At 39.3% G+C, this 17,454-nt stretch overlaps 1 long non-coding RNA gene across 1 annotated transcript in view; it reads right to left on the bottom strand.

The window, feature by feature from the left end:
* The window catches only part of LOC122550286, a 60,285-nt gene that overhangs the window by 22,839 nt on the left and 19,992 nt on the right, over positions 1 to 17,454 (bottom strand). The window contains exon 2 of the long non-coding RNA XR_006311790.1: positions 11,159 to 11,276. This is a non-coding gene — a long non-coding RNA (uncharacterized LOC122550286). The remainder of the gene's footprint in view (positions 1 to 11,158; positions 11,277 to 17,454) is intronic.

A 17,454-nucleotide genomic window follows, 5' to 3' on the forward strand; every position in this document is an offset into this window, starting at 1 on the left:
TGAGCCCAAGGCTGCCACCATTGGTTCCAAATATACATACAAATATATCAATTAGGAGCAGGAGTAAACCACTCAGCACCTTAAGACTGTTCCAATAAGATAATCATTTATCTCATTACTCCACATTACAACCCAACCTCAAACTTCATCAAGAGTCTATCACTGCCTTAAAAATATTCAATAGACACTACCCCATCATCTTTTATAGAGTCACAGAGATGTACAGCACAGAAACAGACGCTTCAGTCCAACTTGACCATACTGACCAGTTATCCTAAATAAATCTAGTCCCATTTGCCAACATTTGGCCCATATCCTTCTAAACTCTTCCTCTTCATATTTGATGAAGAAAGTTTGAAAGACATATGGTTCTTTGTGAAAAAACATCTTCTAACATATTTGCCTTAAATGGGAGAGTCATTATTCTTAATCAGTCATTTGCTGTCTTGTTGGTTCCAGAACATGCTAGAAACTATCACAAAAGTATTGATTGAACTCCTTATCTCGATGATATTCTTCATCTGATTTTCTAGTCTGCATGTAAATTATAATCCGGCAAGTGCATTGCAAAACCTTTATGAGAAACTTCCTTCTTTTTCTTTTATATTCCAGCCTATAATGCAGTTACTGCCAAGAAGCCAAGATATCATATCCCTGAATGATTTCTTACCCTTGTCATTTCGCATCTCTACCACACCTCTTCAAAATCCTGGTTTTCTGAACTTAGGTCATCTCTCTATTATGCTAATACTATCATAACCAACACAGTCACTTGGCCAACTTTTCCAAGCTTCCTGTTCTTTCCAGATGTCTTGTCTATTTCAATATTCAGATTCCAGTCTAAGTAATCCTGCAGCCTATCTGTAATTGTTACCACATTGTACTTATTTATATCTGTTTGCACTCTTAGTTCATTTGTTTACTTTGAATGCTATGATCATTCGGATATCGTTTTGTCATCCTCTGTTGATTTATTCTTCAATTTATCATCTCTACCTATTTCTGTCAGAGTCTGTATGTCATTTTCCACACTAAATACATGAAAAAGAGGTATTATAGTAATCAAGAGTGATTTTAGTCTATATGTATTCTGGTCAAACCATATGAGCAATAAAACTGAAGTAGATGAATTCTTGGAGTGTTTACAAGATGGATGTCTAGACCAGTACAACTGAGTGGGCAAGCTATCCTAGGTTTTGTTTAATAAGAAGGGGTCAACTCATAATTTTGTTATGGAAATCCTTCAGGAAAAAGTGACCAGAACATGATAGAATTCTTCATTGAAATAAAATGTAAAATAGTCCAATTCAAAACTAGCACATGAAATCTAAACAAAGGAATTGACAAAATGGTTGAGGGGTGAGAGAATGGGTAACTTCATTAAAAGGCATCTCAGCAGATAGGCAATGATTAATATTAAAGGAAAGATCGCATGCATTGTTGCATTTAGATATTTCTTTCAGAAAAAAGAAGCATAAGGGAAAATAATGCATACACAACTAATCAAATAAATTAAGGACACTATTTGATCCAATGAGGAGTGATATAAAGTTGTGAAAAAAATTAGCAAACCTGAGCGCTTGTGATAGTTTAAAATTTAGCAAAGGAAGACCAAGAGTTTGATAAAGAGGGGAACAATAGAGTATGGGAGTAAGCTTGCAAGGAACATGAAAGTAGACTGTGCAAGTTTCCTTAACTATGTACAAAGAAACCTCGATTACTCAAAGGACACGGGTGGGCAATATTATTGCGATCTTGCTGGATAATTTGATATTCGGATAATCGAATGTCGGATAATCAAGGTTCCTCTGTAGTCAGAAAACAAAAGTTATGAATACAATGTATGCCCCTTACAATCCAAAATGGGACAACTGGTAATGGAATACAAGGATATGGCTGAGTATTTAAACATTTACTTTGGTTCTATTTTCACAGAAGAAGACAAAAGAAAAGTCTCAGAAGTGCTAGGAAAGCCCGGGTCTATTTGGAAGGAGTGCAAGATGAAAGCTTCAATAGAATGAGTCTCTTCTCAGCAGAATTTTAGTTCTGTCCTACCAAGCAACTATTAATCAAACAAAAAGTTCACAATGCTTCTAGACTGGAAGTTGGGTGGGGAAGGTTGGTGTGAGGGTGGTTTGGTGAGAAACGAAGAGATTCCTGGTCACACCACAAAATGGTTGTTAATCAAATAGTCAGATAGCAGGATGAAGCTGCACTAGGAGCTGAAAAGTTACATAAGGCTGATCCTGAACATTGTCAGCAACATCAAATGACACATGAGCTGTATTACTGAGGCTCCATGATTAGAAGGACCATTTCCTCTGGAGATGCAGCTAGCTTTGTCCCACAAAGGTTCTTCCCTGTTCATTTCTCTTGCACCTTATTGTGCAAGAAAATAAAATGTTCGCATATTCTCCACTTCAATCTGAATGGGCATGGGCCAATTGTAAATCATGGATGTTATGCATTTCTGTAGCCAGTAGAGGGTAATATATTACAATGCACCAATAATATGTTTCATTTGAAAATGGATGCAATACATATGGATATAACTACAACCTTTGCGAGCTAAAAAGTAACTCTTAGATACATGCAAAAAATTGTTTGCATTATGTTTCAGCTATTTAGCTATTACACTTTATAAAATGTTATTTTAAGCTAGTAATTACTTGGAAACCCAAGCCTCCTGACAATAAATAACGATTTGAATGGAGTTGCCAGTCTATATTTTCAATAATTGTTTTAGTTGTTTCAAAGGAGCTGGTCACAGACAACCACAGAGAGATAAACCAGTCAGGAAACGAGACCAACAGCCTTTCAATTTAAAGTCTAAAATATTTTGAACCTTGGGAATTGAAACAATGGTGGTTTGAGACAGCAAAGAAATCTGTCTATTCAAGAAATAATACCTTTCCTGTTGATTTTCTTCTTTATCCCTCTTCAGACTCATCTGTGAACACATAGTACACGTGGTAATTGGCAGCAAGGCACTTAATATACAGCCTTGGCACTGGGTCTAGAATGATAATGTGCAGGCAGTAGGGTGACATATATCCCTTTTCTGTTTTTATGAGAACCACTGAAGATGAAATCCCAGCCATCAGATAACAGATTTACGTTACCATGGACACTAAAAGCTCAATGTCACTAGATACATTTATAACAGGATATCACACAATTATCTTCAGATCTGGTACAGTGGACAATTTTGGATGCCAAATTCAACGTTCAAACTTAAAAGCACAACTTTTGAGCACAAGCAAGTACTCTAGATAGAATGAACTTGAGGGGAATTTGAACATTCACCATTTCGTGGGAAAGGAACAGTTTCAATCTCCACTTTGTCCCACCACTGCCCATTTTATGCTTGCTGTTTACGGCAGCATTTGTGTCTCTTACCTGAAGCCAGTGGTGACCTCATTCATAAATGTGAATCAGGTTCCAATGACAGCCAGGGACACCAGTGATGTTATAATTTTCCTGCCAGGAGCTCCACCAGGAGAAAGTCCTGAAGTTTGTCTCTGTGTCCCAACAGGTGCTTGCTAACCTGGGCGCTCAAACATTACTTCAAGCATTCCAGAGAACCAAACTTCTTGTCAGCTTTCTCTTTGTACCAGCCAGCAGTCTCCCTTGCTCAGTGGCCATTTTATGTCATGGATTGGTAAATTCTCAGGCAGAATTCAACTGAGTGCCAGTAGTTAAAACATACTTGACTTTTCAGATGGATTCAAGCATGTGATTTTCATTTATTTCCACTAACCTGCTGATGGGGTTGCAGATCAGCCTTCGTTATTTATTTGTTATTCTGCCTGACAGCTTCATAAGATCAATCTCACATCACAGCTGAGCATGTATAAGGCTGTTGTCATCAGTGCTGCCCATACAGATGTGACGTTTAGGACATGCTACCTTCAGGAATTCAACAATTCCCCAAGTTCACTTCCAACTTTTGAGGCCATGACAAAAAACCTTGCTGTACTATCCACCTTACAATGGTTCTTAGACTTCAGGAATTATAAGAAATGAAAAAGTATTGAATCAACAAAATTCCTTCCTCAACACAATTCTTTCTATGCCTTTTCCAGAATTTGCACAAATCCACATCACAAAACCACTATACAAAGTCATCTGAAATTTATATGAATTACCACAGTACAAACACTTCCGTGTTTAACTGTAACTTATCAAATTTAGCCCTAGTATAAATCCCTCAAAGACTGGACTGAAACATATAATCATAAAGGAGGAGAAGGTGATGACTGCAGATGTGGAGAGTCAGAGTGGAAAAGTGTGGTGCTGGAAAAGCACAGCTGGTCAGGCAGCATCCAAGGAGCAGAAGAATCGATGTATTGGGCATAAACCCTTCCTGATGAAGGGCTTATGCCCAAAACATCAATTCTCCAGCTCCTCGGATGCTGCCTTACTGGCTGTGCTTTTCCAGCACCACACATACAATCACCAACACTACTGCTCGTTACTGGTGTTGATTGTAGGTCTGACCAGATGTGACCAGATCTGGAGGTGACCAGATTCCATCCATCTTCACCCAACCGCAGTAACCATGCTCTAGTATTATCTTCCTCTTATGACGATGCATATCACAATATTATAAATATTTTTCAGATTGTCATTGTCACAACCCACTTGGAAAACCCTTGTAACTAAAGGTAAACAGAAAAATGAATTTTGAACATACCCTACTCACTGAAACACCAGCTTCTTCTTATAACCTGACACACAGATGCAGGCAGACACAGGAAAATAAACAAGCACACATGTTATGGGTGGAGGGAGAAATACTGGGGAATCACAGTCCAATAGCACCCATCCGCATAATTTAATGGAACATTCCCTTTCGCTTCTTCAAAGTGCTGATTTCCAACCTCCATGTCCAGCTCATCTCAGTTCTTTGTTGAAGTTACAGGGATGGAAAGGGGTTGACTCATTAATTGCTCAGTTCCTTAACAACTGGCTACAGACAGTGATTTATAGCATATGCTGAGACAGAATAGTCAGTGACCTTTCACGTTTTAGTTATTCCACTGCAGAGAGAGGAAACGTAAGTTGCTTTCTCAAACAATATGGAAATCTTCTGCCAGTGTATTGTTCACACACAAGCTGTTACTCATCCAGGAGCCAATCAGAGAGTTGTTGTCATGCTGATGACTCTTGGCCCAACCAACTAAAAATCAACCAGCAGCCTGTCTCCAGGCGAAGCTTGTCTTGCACATACACTCACACTTGTATCCGAGCTTAAACCTCTTTCCCCTCTGCTTGAACAAAGCAGCACCGTAATAACAACTCACAATGAGTTCCTGCTTTTAAAACTGCAGCAACTCCTTCCACAATCATTGGTCCTTCTCCATTTTAGTTTCAATTTAAAATAGAGGAAAATAAAAAGATGGGACCTTTACATCATCCTGTTGAATCATCTGGTGTTTAACAGCCCTTTGATCTTTAATTTATTCCATATCATGATCTGAATGGGAGTATGTGGACATAATGTTGTTTCCATCAGAGAAAATAATACAATCTCTATCATATGTTTAGGGTTACTGACTCAGATCTGTGACAGTTCCTTCTGTAACATTATTATCAATGATGATGCCTCTCTCAGTCTCTTAATTCTATTAGGCAATGGCAGTTACATCGCTTGTGAGAATGTTACTTTCAGTCTTTTAGGAAACCAGTGATTTGGCTGGATCACGTTTTAACAATTAACCCTTTCAGACATGTATAGCTCGCCTCTGCTGTTACATTAAAGTTTAATTATTTAGTTTTTTTTTATGATTGTATGATTTTCCAGTTAAGAAGAATTCATGTCCTTCATTTATGGATAAGAAATGTGCATAGATGGTATTTTAACACAGTAAAAGTGAAGCTTTTTTCCTATACTTTACAGAAACAAATAGGTGACATAAAGACTGGTAGTAGTTGCTGTTCACATGCCCATTTTCCTGTCAGGAGATTTCTGTGCAGATGGTCAGCCTTCCTCTCAGTGAGGAATCTAATGCCTTAAAATAGCAACATTTAGCCAAAATTGAAGTATAATCCAGCCACTTCATGATTTATTGCTGTAATTGCAGCTCTGAATGGAGCACATAAGAGAACAACCAGAATGACTGGACAGATGAAAGGGTTGGGGGGGGGGGCGGTGTGGGTATGGGTATGGGTGCAGACAGGTGCTAATTAGATAGGGCAAGGTAAATAAACAGTTATAGTCTAAGAAGCTCCACAGGTATTGCTTTCAGTTTCAGAGAGAGACAACTGATTCTAAAACATTGGAGGATATCAGTCCATATTAAGCATGAAGCCAGGCAAGACGTAGCCCTCCATGAACTCCATGAAGCTGATTTGGGGATTGAATAAATAACCTTTGGAAACTAATGCAACCTAAGAGTGGCTTGGAGATTCAGAGAGATCTAGATATGCATGAATCATACATGGTTATGCAGGCACAGCAAATAATTAGGAAAGCTAATAGAATGTTATCATTTAATGTGAAGGAATTGAACACAAAAGTAGGGAGGTTGTGCTTCAGTTACATAGTGTACTAGTGAGTCTACATGTGCAGTAGTGTGCATGATATTGGTCAAATTATTTAAGGAAGGATTCATGCTAAGCCAGGAGGTAAAAGATTATCAGGAGTACACGGGAATGTGGATTTAAGATTTCAATCAACCATGAGCTTATTGAATAGTGCAGCTGGCTCAAGGGTCTGAATGTTTACTCTTGCTCATAACATGCACATATTTCCGGTCATATGTTCTTCACTTACCCTTTCGAATGTGCTCAATTCACCAAAAGTCCTTCGACAGCACCTTCCAAATCTACAATCACTTCTTTCTAGAAAGACGACTGCAGCAGATGTATGGGAACACCTAAAAGTTTCCCTCCAAGCCACTCACCACCCTGACTAGGAAATATATTGCCTCTCCTTCACTGTCACTGAGTCAAAATCCTGGAACTGCCTCCCTAAGGGCATTGTGCATCTACCTATAGCACATGCACAGCAGTAGTCCAAGAAGGCAACTTACCATCTCCTTTTCAAAGGGAGTTGGGGATGGGTAATAAATGGTGGCCCTGACAGTGACGTCCCACAAGTGAATAAAAACGTATTTAAAAACCCTGAGATGCCCACTTGAGGGATGAATGAGGAAGATGAGGAACAATTTCATGATGAGACACAGAGTCAAGCAATCTGGAGGTGTAAGGTGCTTCATTCGGACAAGCAGTCAATGATTTCAGGGACTGGGTAAGACAAAGTGATGTGAAAAATAAATATGCAGATTATATGTGACATTCTACTTTGAGGTAACCTGCTGAGACAGCAGCTGAATCTGCTGACTGGCTGTAGAGAAACACCCAACACATTGTACCGCATTGCAGAGAAAGTGCAGTTGTAGAAGGAACTGCAAAACTCTTTCCAACTTCACATGAGATGTAAGAAAGTCAGTCAAAGTAATGTAGAAGTACTGTCTGGAGAAAAAAGGTGCCATAAGATCATACTTCTATAACAAATAAAAAGCAGGAATAGACCATTTGGTCCCTTGAGTCTGTTCCGTCATCCAATGAAATCATGGTAGAACCAATATTACTCATATCCATGTTCCTGCATTTTCCCTGTAACTCTTGATTCCTCTGTTGATCAGGAATCTATCTATCTCAGTCTTAAATATACACAAGGACTTGCCCCATAGCTCTCAGTGACAAGGATTCCAAGTACTTATAACCTTCTGAGAGAAGAAACCGATTCTCATTTCAATCTCAAATTGGTGCTCCTTTGTCCTAAGATGATAATCTTTGATTCTACCTCTGAAGGAAAATATCCTCTCAATATTTACCCTGTCAAGCCTGTTAAGAATCCTATATGTTTCAATGAGACCACTTCTCATTCTTCTAAACTCCAGTGAGTAGACCAATGAATATTCATGAACCATAAGATAGTGGATGTCTAGCAACAGTCACTGCACCAACCTCTGCTGTTGAAATACAGTTGGGACATAATGTTTAGAAGTTTCACATTAGTGTCCAGAATGTTATGAATTAACAATTTGTGAATATCATTGCAAATAGATTGTACAATTTGAATTGGAAGCCTTTTCAGTTAATATAAGTAAAATGGCTGACATTTGGAGCACGCAGTGCCATATGAGTACAAAGAAAATCCTAACATGACTGTGGAGCCACCAAATTCCACTAAATAAAAACAAATCTGGTTCATTTAAGTCTGTTTGGGAAGTAAACCTGCCACCCTTAACCATGTTCACAGCAATGTTGTTGACACTTAATCACTTTCTGAGATGAACGAGCAAGCCACTCAGTTCGAGGCCAATCAGGGATGGCCAACAAACGCTGACCTTTCCAGCCATGCATGCGACCTGTGAAAGAATTCAGTGTGTGACAGAAAAAAGTAACAACATGCACATTTGCAAAATAGTAGAAGGGATAAAATTTCAAACAGGTTATATCATCCCATCTGAGTGTTACATTTACTAACTTGAAATATGCTGTTACTGTTACAGAGTCTTGGGAATTTTGAAAAGAAACATACTGTATCCATTGTCTCTGCAGCTGTCTCCTATGCAATCCTCGGGGGAGACAAAGGAATCCTGGTAAAGTTACTGGATTAGTAAACCATCAGGTTAGACCTGCTGAGTTTCTCCAGCATTCTCTGGGTCTGTATCAGATTTCCAGCATCTGCAGTATTTTGTTTTTATTATAAAATGAAAATACCAGGCTAATGCTGTGAGAACACAGGTTTAAATCCAACCATGTCAATTCAAGGAATTTAAATTCACTCAATTAAATTTAGAATTAAATGCCAGTTTCAGTCATGATGTAAGAAGTTACATCAAAAGGGCAGCATGGTGGCTCAGTGGTTAGCACTGCTGCCTCACAGTGCCAGGGACCTGGGTCTGACTCCAGCCTTGGGCGACTCTCTGTGTGGAGTTTGCATATTCTCCCCGTGTCTTCTTGGGTTTCCTCCGGGTGCTCCAGTTTCCTCCCACAGTCCAAAGATGTGCACGTTAGGTGATTTGGCCATGCTGAATTGCCCATAGTGTTCAGGGATGTGTAGATTAGGTGCATTAGTCAGGGGAAATACAGAGTAATAGGAGAATGAGTCTGAGTGGGTTACTCTTCGGTGGGTCGGTGTGGACTTATTGGGCCAAATGGTCTGTTTCCACACTGTAGGAATTCTATGATTCAATGAAATGTTGAAAAACCCATCTTGTTCACTAGCTTCCTTTATGGAAGGAATTTTTTTTTTTAACTGGTGTGGCCTGTATGTGACAATACATTCACAACAATGTACTTGACCTTTAACAACACTCTCAAATGGGCGAATAATCAACTTAGTATCAAAGCAATACAACTGGACTGCGGTATTTAGAGAAGGCAGTTCACCACCAATTCCTCAAAGCAAATTAGGGATCAGCACAAAAATGCTGTCTTCCCACTGATACGTATATCCTAAAACTAAAAAACCCTGAGAGAATAGACCTTCAGATCCTGGGGAGTTTAGGATTTTTTTTTAAGATTTCCTCCAGTACTTTTACTCTGCTGATATTAATTAGCTCCATTTCCTCAGTCTGGTGTGCAATTTGTAACTTCTACTGTGAAGACAAGCACATAATATGTGTTTTTTAAAACGTTTTAATGGTTCTATAAACACTCCAAAACTTAAAATGAATGACAATTCTTTGAAACATGATAAACCTCTCCTTTTAATCTCAACTTCCCTTCCTGAGTAAGTCAAAGATGGATCTCTCTTGCTGAGTTTTGGAATTTCAATGGAACATATCATTTTTGAACATTTTGGAATTGTTTCTTTAAATGTTGTCCAGTATTGATTTATAGCCATAGCTAAATCTGGTCTTACGTTTGGTCTCCAACTAAGTGATATCCACATATGTAATCTCCTCCTGGGATAGGGTTACTGGTTATAACTTATGAAAAATGATTACAGCAGAAATCTGAGAAGACCACAGCTTGTTCTAAGCTTGTGGAACTATGAATACAATGAATTGCTGTATTTGGCAGATTGAATGTGTGTTCCATCTTGCATGTTGAAAACAAGCCAGTTCTGTTCTTGAAAAACACAGCAATGTTATTATGGGATATAAAGCATGGAAAAGGTTCTTTTTCAGATGTCACAGGCATGAAGTTTTAAACAAAGCCAAAACTGGTTTAAAACAACCAATATATGGATCCATTTATTAAATTATGGCAATTAATTCCCCTCAAATTCTTAAGGGATACACCAAAGTGGAGATCATGGCTCAATGGTAAGCATTGTTGCCTTATAGTGCGAGGGACCCAGGTTCAACTCCAGCCTTCGGTGACTATCTATATGAAGCTTGCACATTTTCTCTGTGTCTGTGTGGGTTTCTGTTTCTTCCTACAGTCCATGTTGAGGTTATTTGGATTGATTATGATAACTTGCCCTGTAGTGTCCAGGAAAATGTGGGTTAGGAGGATTAACCATGGGAGATGTAAAGCTAGAAGGCTGGGTCCGGGTGGAATGCTCTTCAGGGAGTCAGTAGAGACTCAATTGGCAAATGGGCTTTTTCCACATTGTAGAGATTCTATGAAAACCACATATACTTTCATACAAATTTCCCAGAGAAGTGATTTGTGACTGTCTAAACTTTGTGCTTTTGAGTGATCTTAACCAATGAAAGAATTTTACTTCAACGGTCAGCTAGATCTGAAGACTAATTGTAGGGAATCTATAATCTATTCCATAATTATGATGATGTTTTGATTATTTTATTTGTTTCCATTGGAGATTACCACAATACATTCAAAAATAACAGTAATTAAAGTGGATATTTTAAGTGGAAAACTCAACATCTTTTGATTCTTCACAATCACTTCGAAAATTCATGTTTGTAAAAACAATTAACATTCAAAATCATTCTAAATGTCTCACTGACAATCAAAACTTCTCTGTTGCATGCATTATCATAAAGATTTGATTAAAGAAAACAAAACGGAGAGATTTTGACAGCTTGCTGCATCAATGAGTTCCCTGCGTATTACATACATTGAGGCTTGTTAATTTCTAAATCAGTCTTCAAACCATAAAATGGAATTGAAGAACTAAAGAAAAACAAAACAAAAAATTAATTGGTGATGATGCGCAGAATCTTACCATCCTTGAAGATTTTCTGAGGTTGCCAGGAGAAATTGGTCCCACCCTGCAAATGGTGATGCCCACTCCTCAACCTGCATGATCGTACTGCATAATTCAGTCATTATCTCCTGAAATGCTGACAAATTGTTTAGTAGGTTAAACACACATACTCATATGGCCCAATGAGAGGGTCTGCAGTGATATACTCTAAAAGCATGCAGGAGAAGACAAGATCACCTCAAAATACAGACACCTTCAGAACCTATATTTTTTGAAGCTACAGCTGCCAGGCCATCACTGTGAAGGGGCATCTGTTCAGATGTATGTTCAGGAATACTCAGGGAGAAACAAGGGTGGCCTCATTGACCTGTCTTGGATGGATGCATCCAGGAACCCATTGAACTTAACCTGCAGTATCAGGCTCACCCCTGCCAGCAGACCCTGGCGTTATCTCTGCTCTATCTGCTATTTGGCAGTTAGTAACTAATAATTTTGTGATAATGTTGAAAGTTAGTAACAGGGACTGTGAGCGCAAAACACCCATCTGGCCCTTTAAGGAAGAAAATTTGGGATCGTTACCTGGTTTGGCCTACATGTGACCTTTGATCCATAGCAATGTTATTGAGGCCTAACTGCCTTCTAGGGAGAAGCAAGCAATCCAGGCCTAGCCAGCTTTCCTCATATCCCAAAAGAATGAAAGAAAGAAGCTAACAGCTGCTGCTGGGAAAATAACCACTTCCATTGCTGACCATCCTTCCACAAAGTGGAGTTTGGGATACATCCACCCACTGACGCTACGATGAGTTTTTGATTGCCCCACCTCCAGTCTATGAGTTGCAGAAGATTCCAGCATGTCTAAACAAATTCACAACAGGAATATTGATCTGCTGACAGAACTTTATGTTTAGTGTCTAATTTAATGTTTAATTACAAGTAAGTTAAAAAGAAAGAGGATTTCTTTTAAAAGAAAAACATTTCTGAATTTAATTTGATGCTGTTTGCCATAAAGGATACTCCTATAGAGTTGATGGGATTTGGTCTTGTTGAACTAATAGAGATACATGAGGTGAGGGGATAACTTAAATCAATTAAATAAAAATTGATAATCCAAAGCTCAGAGACAACACTCCCAACATGATTCAATTTATACAATATCAATATGTAAATTATCTAAAAAATATTTGAAGAGTGCTCAACAAAAAATAAAATTGAGGGCAGATAAAAAGGACAAAGTTTGAAATTTCATTTTCTGATGACATGGTTTGTCGTAGTGTCTTTGGGGAACCATTTAAAGGTGGATACACTGACGTTTAATATATCAAAGAGAAACTCAATGATGCGAATTATGCAGTGAGTACTCCAAACAGGAGAAAATATCAGCAAGTGTGTAATGTTAGTATGTAAAAGTGATGATATGATACTGATCATAGTCAGAATGAACATAGGAAGATTGAAACAAAGGAACAGGTGTAGGCCCTTTAGCTCCTCACTTCTGTTCCACCATTCAATGAGATCATGGCTGATCTGTGGTCAAACTCCATATAAATGCCTTTGTACGAGAATCCTTAATACCTTTGCTTAACAAAAATTGTTCATATCAGATTTAATATTCTACTGCCATTTGTGGAAGTGAATTCCAAACATCTACCAAAATCTTTTTGTAGAAATGCTTCCTGACATCACTGCAGAATGTTCTGTTCCTAATTCTCAGACAATGCTCTATGGTGCTAGAATCCCCATTCAGTATAAATAGTTTGAGATGGAAATGTGTTGCTGGAAAAGCGCAGCAGGTCAGGCAGCATCTAGGGAACAGGAGAATCGACGTTTCGGGCATTAGCCCTTCCTGAAGAAGGGCTAATGCCCGAAACGTCGATTCTCCTGTTCCCTAGATGCTGCCTAACCTGCTGCGCTTTTCCAGCAACACATTTCCATCTCTGATCTCCAGCATCTGCAGACCTCACTTTCTTCCCAGTATAAATAGTTTATCCATCCTTTTCTGTTAACATCCTTAAGCATCTAAAGCAATAGTGAGTGAAATAAAAATGACAGTGATTTCAGATTGAATCAGAAGCTGAAAATTCAAAAGAAAATCTACAATAATCAGATTGGATAAACTGAGCTGCTTAAAAAGTTAGATGGAAATTATGCTAAAGAAAACTATTAAAGTGACTTATGAAAACTATTACTGACTCCATGGATTATATTACCCATAAAACAATATCCTTACAGACTCAACTCAGAGTTGTTAATCCGAAAATGCGGTTTCCCAGACAGCAGGATCACCATCCTTGGGTGTGTTATGTTAGACTACCAGGGCACTCACAGCAGAGGTGTCTGAGAAACCCTGGACATCCTTTACTTTGACACTGGACCCCATGAAGTCTTTTGGCATTGGGGCAAACATGGACAAAGTAGCCACCACATACTCGCAGTCAATTCCCAACATCTGCATACCTCAGTCAATTCCCAACAGCCTCATACCTGAATCATTACTCCTCCATGATGAATATCACTTGGAGGAAGCACTGGTGGTGATAAGGGTACAGAATGCACTCTAGGTGGGTGATTTCAACATCCATGAAGGGAGGCTCTCAGCACTACTCTAGACTGAGCTGGTTGACTCTAAAAGGACTTTGCTTCTAGACTGAGTCTGCAGTAGATGATGTGAGAACTAACAAATGAGAAAATCTTTCTTGATGTCATCCACCAATCCACCTGCTGCATCTGCAGTTGTGCATGACAATATTGATAGCAGTGAGCATCGTATTTTCCTTATGGAGAAGACATCTTCACATTGAAGATTCCATTAATTGCGTTGAGTGGAATTATCACAATGCTAAATAGGATAAACTTTAAACAGATCTAGCAATGCAAAACTGGGAATCCTTGAAACACTGTTGGCCATTCACAACAGCACAATCATGCACCAACACAACGTGCAACCTGATGACCCAACATATCCCTTACCCAATCATTAGCATCAAGCTTGCTGAACAATCCTGGTTTAATGAAGTGTACAGGATGGCATGCCAGGAGTAGCACTGGGTGTACTGAAAAATGAAGTGGCAACTTGGGGAAGCTACACACAGGACAGCTTGCATGTCAAACAGCATAAGCAGCAAGCAAAGCCAGGGTGAAGTGATTCGACAAGCAACGAATCAGATCAAGATTCTCCAGAGCTGCCACATCTAGCTGTGAATGGTGGTGAGCAAACAAGTCACTGGAAAAGATTGTGCCACAAACATTCACATCCTCAGTATCTGGGGAGACCAGCATATCAGATACCAATGACCAGAATCTGAACTACACTAGCCATATAAATACTGTGGCTACAGGAGTGGGTTAGGAATTCTGCAGCAAGTAAGTCACCTCCCAAAGCTAGACAAAGACAAGAGCACGATGGAATACTTCCCACGGTGCAGTTCCAGTAGAACTCAAACATTCACACCCTCCACCACTGATGCTCAGTCGTAGTTGTGTGTCCCATCTACAAAGTGTACTCCAGAAATTCAGCAAGGCTCCTCAGACCGCATCTTCCAAAACCACAACAATTACAATCTAGAAGGACAACGGCACTAAATCATTTGGGAACAGTCATGTTTCCTGCAAAGTCATTCACTGTCGTAACTTAGAAATATATCAGAATTTCTTTAATGCCACTGAATAAAAATTCTGGAACTCACTTCCTAATAGTATTGTGAGTGTATCTACACCAAAGGAACTGCAGCGGCTCAAGAAGACAGTTCTCCACAACATTCTCAAGTGTAACTAAAGAGTGACACAATTATTACTGGCTCAGGCCAGTGACAAACAAAATGAACAAAAATAGAATGAGGGAAGAGAACAAGCTCATAAAGGACGATGATATTATTGAGCTGAAGTGTAGAGGTTGGAGCTCTCACACTTTAATGGTGCTGACACCATATGGATCACAACAACTATGTGTGGATTATCACAAATTGAACACAGTAACAAGAGTGTGTTATATAAGAATGTAACAAAAAGGAGCTAAAATAGGTTATTCAAACCCATCAAGTCTGCTATGCCATTCAATGAGCTCATGCTTGACCTGGTAGTCCTCATCTTTTTTCCATAATCTGTAATTCCCATAAATTATTTTAAAAAATGTCTATCTCAGCCTTTAATATACTTAATATCGCACCTGCATTTTCTCAGTGAAAGCAGAATCACTGGACTTTGAGGATTTCATCAATGTTTTGCGGATGCAGTGTGAAAACAGCTCTGGAATATCAGCAGCAAGTCATTACAGCCTTGGTTCAAATATGGACAAAACAGCTGAATTCCAGAGGGGAGGTGACAGTGACAGCCCTTGTCCTCCAGGGCACATTCGACTTAGTGTGGCATCAAGGAGCCCGAGCAAAACTGTAATCAATAGGTATTAGAGGGCAACATGCCACTGGTTAGAATCACACCTGACACATAGGAAGATGGCTGGGATTGTTGAAGGTCAGTCATCTCAGCTCCAGGACATCTCTGCAGGAGTTCCTCAGGGTCATGTCCGAGACCCACCCATCTTCAATTGCTTCATCAATGACCTTCCTTCCATCATAAGGTGGGGATATTCACCAATGATTGCACAATGTTCAGCACCATTTGCAACCCCTCCAATGCTGGAACAGTCCATGTTGAAATGCAACAAGATCTGGACAATATCCAGGCTTGAGCCAAAAGGTGTGGCGCTGAACAAACACAGTCAATCAGGTAGCATCCGAGGAACAGGAGTGTCGACATTTTGAGCATGAGCTCTTCTCAAAAGTTGACTCTCCTGCTCCTGCTGCCTGACTGGATGTACTTTTCCAGTACCACACTTTTTGACTCTGATCTCCAGCATCTGCAATCTTCACTTTCTCCTAATATTCAGGCTTGGGTTGACAATTGTCAAGTAACATCCCTACCACACAAATAGCAGGCAATGACCATCTCCAATAAGAGACAATCTAAATACTACCCCTTAATATGCAATGGTGTTAACATCACCGAATCCCCCACTATCAACATCTTGGGGATTATGTGTTAAGATACGGCGATAAACCCTTCTGCTAATTAAACCAAACATTTTGTAACAAAATGCAAAGTTTAATAGAAAAAAAAACAAGCAGCATTCTTTCAAATCTTTTTTTCAGTAGACTTCAGTTTTCTCCTCTTTAAAATAATGATCATAATCTGACAATTTTGGCTGAGATTTTTCAGGAATGGGTTAGATTATATCCCCTACAGTATGGAAATAGACCATTTGGCCCAACAAGTCTACACTGACCCTCTGAAGAGTAACCCATTACCCTACCCTACCCTATATTTACCCCTGACTAATGCACCTGTGGGCAATTTAGCATGGCCAATTCACCTAACCTGCTCATCTTTGGATGGTGGAGGGAAGCCAGAACAAACCCACAGAGACACAGGGAGAATGTGCAAACTCCACACAGACAGTCATCCGAGGTGGTAATCGAACCCAGGTCCCTGGCACTGTGAGGCAGCAGTGCTAACCACTGAGCCACCGTGCTGCCCTAAATTATATGTTGCAACATGTCCCATTAGCTATCTTTTTTCTTCATCCTTGGCTCAAAATAATTTCTAGCCTGCAGGTTGCTGGAAATATAAGCTGATAATACAGTGGTAACAAAGGCACAACCCAAGCTTCATACATGATGGGAGTAATACAGTTTGCTCAGTCAATGAGATTTAAGGATTGAGGAAGAAACAGATGCATGGTGAAGAAAGAAAAGGGGAATTTTGTTAAAAGAAAGCTACAGGAGAAAAAATAAAGGGAAAAATTGGATGAAGTAAAAGAATAAAAAAGGCAGTCGTGAAAATTAGGAACAGAACTGTTTTCGAATTTAAAAACTCTCTAATATCAAGTTTCTGTTTGCAGAAACAATATTCCACAACCTCAATTGTACCTTTCCTGGGCTCCCCAGAGTTGAAATTTTCTAACTGAAGACAAAGTCACATGATTTCGTGTTAGCTCTGGTACCCAGGAAGGTGGAGCTGCTGTTTTTGTGAGGCTAACATCAGAGCAGTGCAAACAGTAAATCTTCACCATCGGCTGCTAGACATTTACACATTATCAGTACCATCAATTTACAGTTACCTTGGCAGAAAATATACCTGCCAGCTTTTCTTCTCAAATGTATTGCAAGTAAAAATATCACTTCCAGTGCTTTGAAAAAGGCACTAAGCCTGGGTGAGTGAAGACATGAGCAAACACAGGAATTACATGTTCACTCTCTTACTTGCATTCTTGTCCAGAATATTTACTGCCTTCACCTCATGTTCAAATAAATTATGACAAG

Source organism: Chiloscyllium plagiosum, chromosome 5 (assembly GCF_004010195.1).
Source record: "Chiloscyllium plagiosum isolate BGI_BamShark_2017 chromosome 5, ASM401019v2, whole genome shotgun sequence".
Taxonomy (NCBI): domain Eukaryota; kingdom Metazoa; phylum Chordata; class Chondrichthyes; order Orectolobiformes; family Hemiscylliidae; genus Chiloscyllium; species Chiloscyllium plagiosum.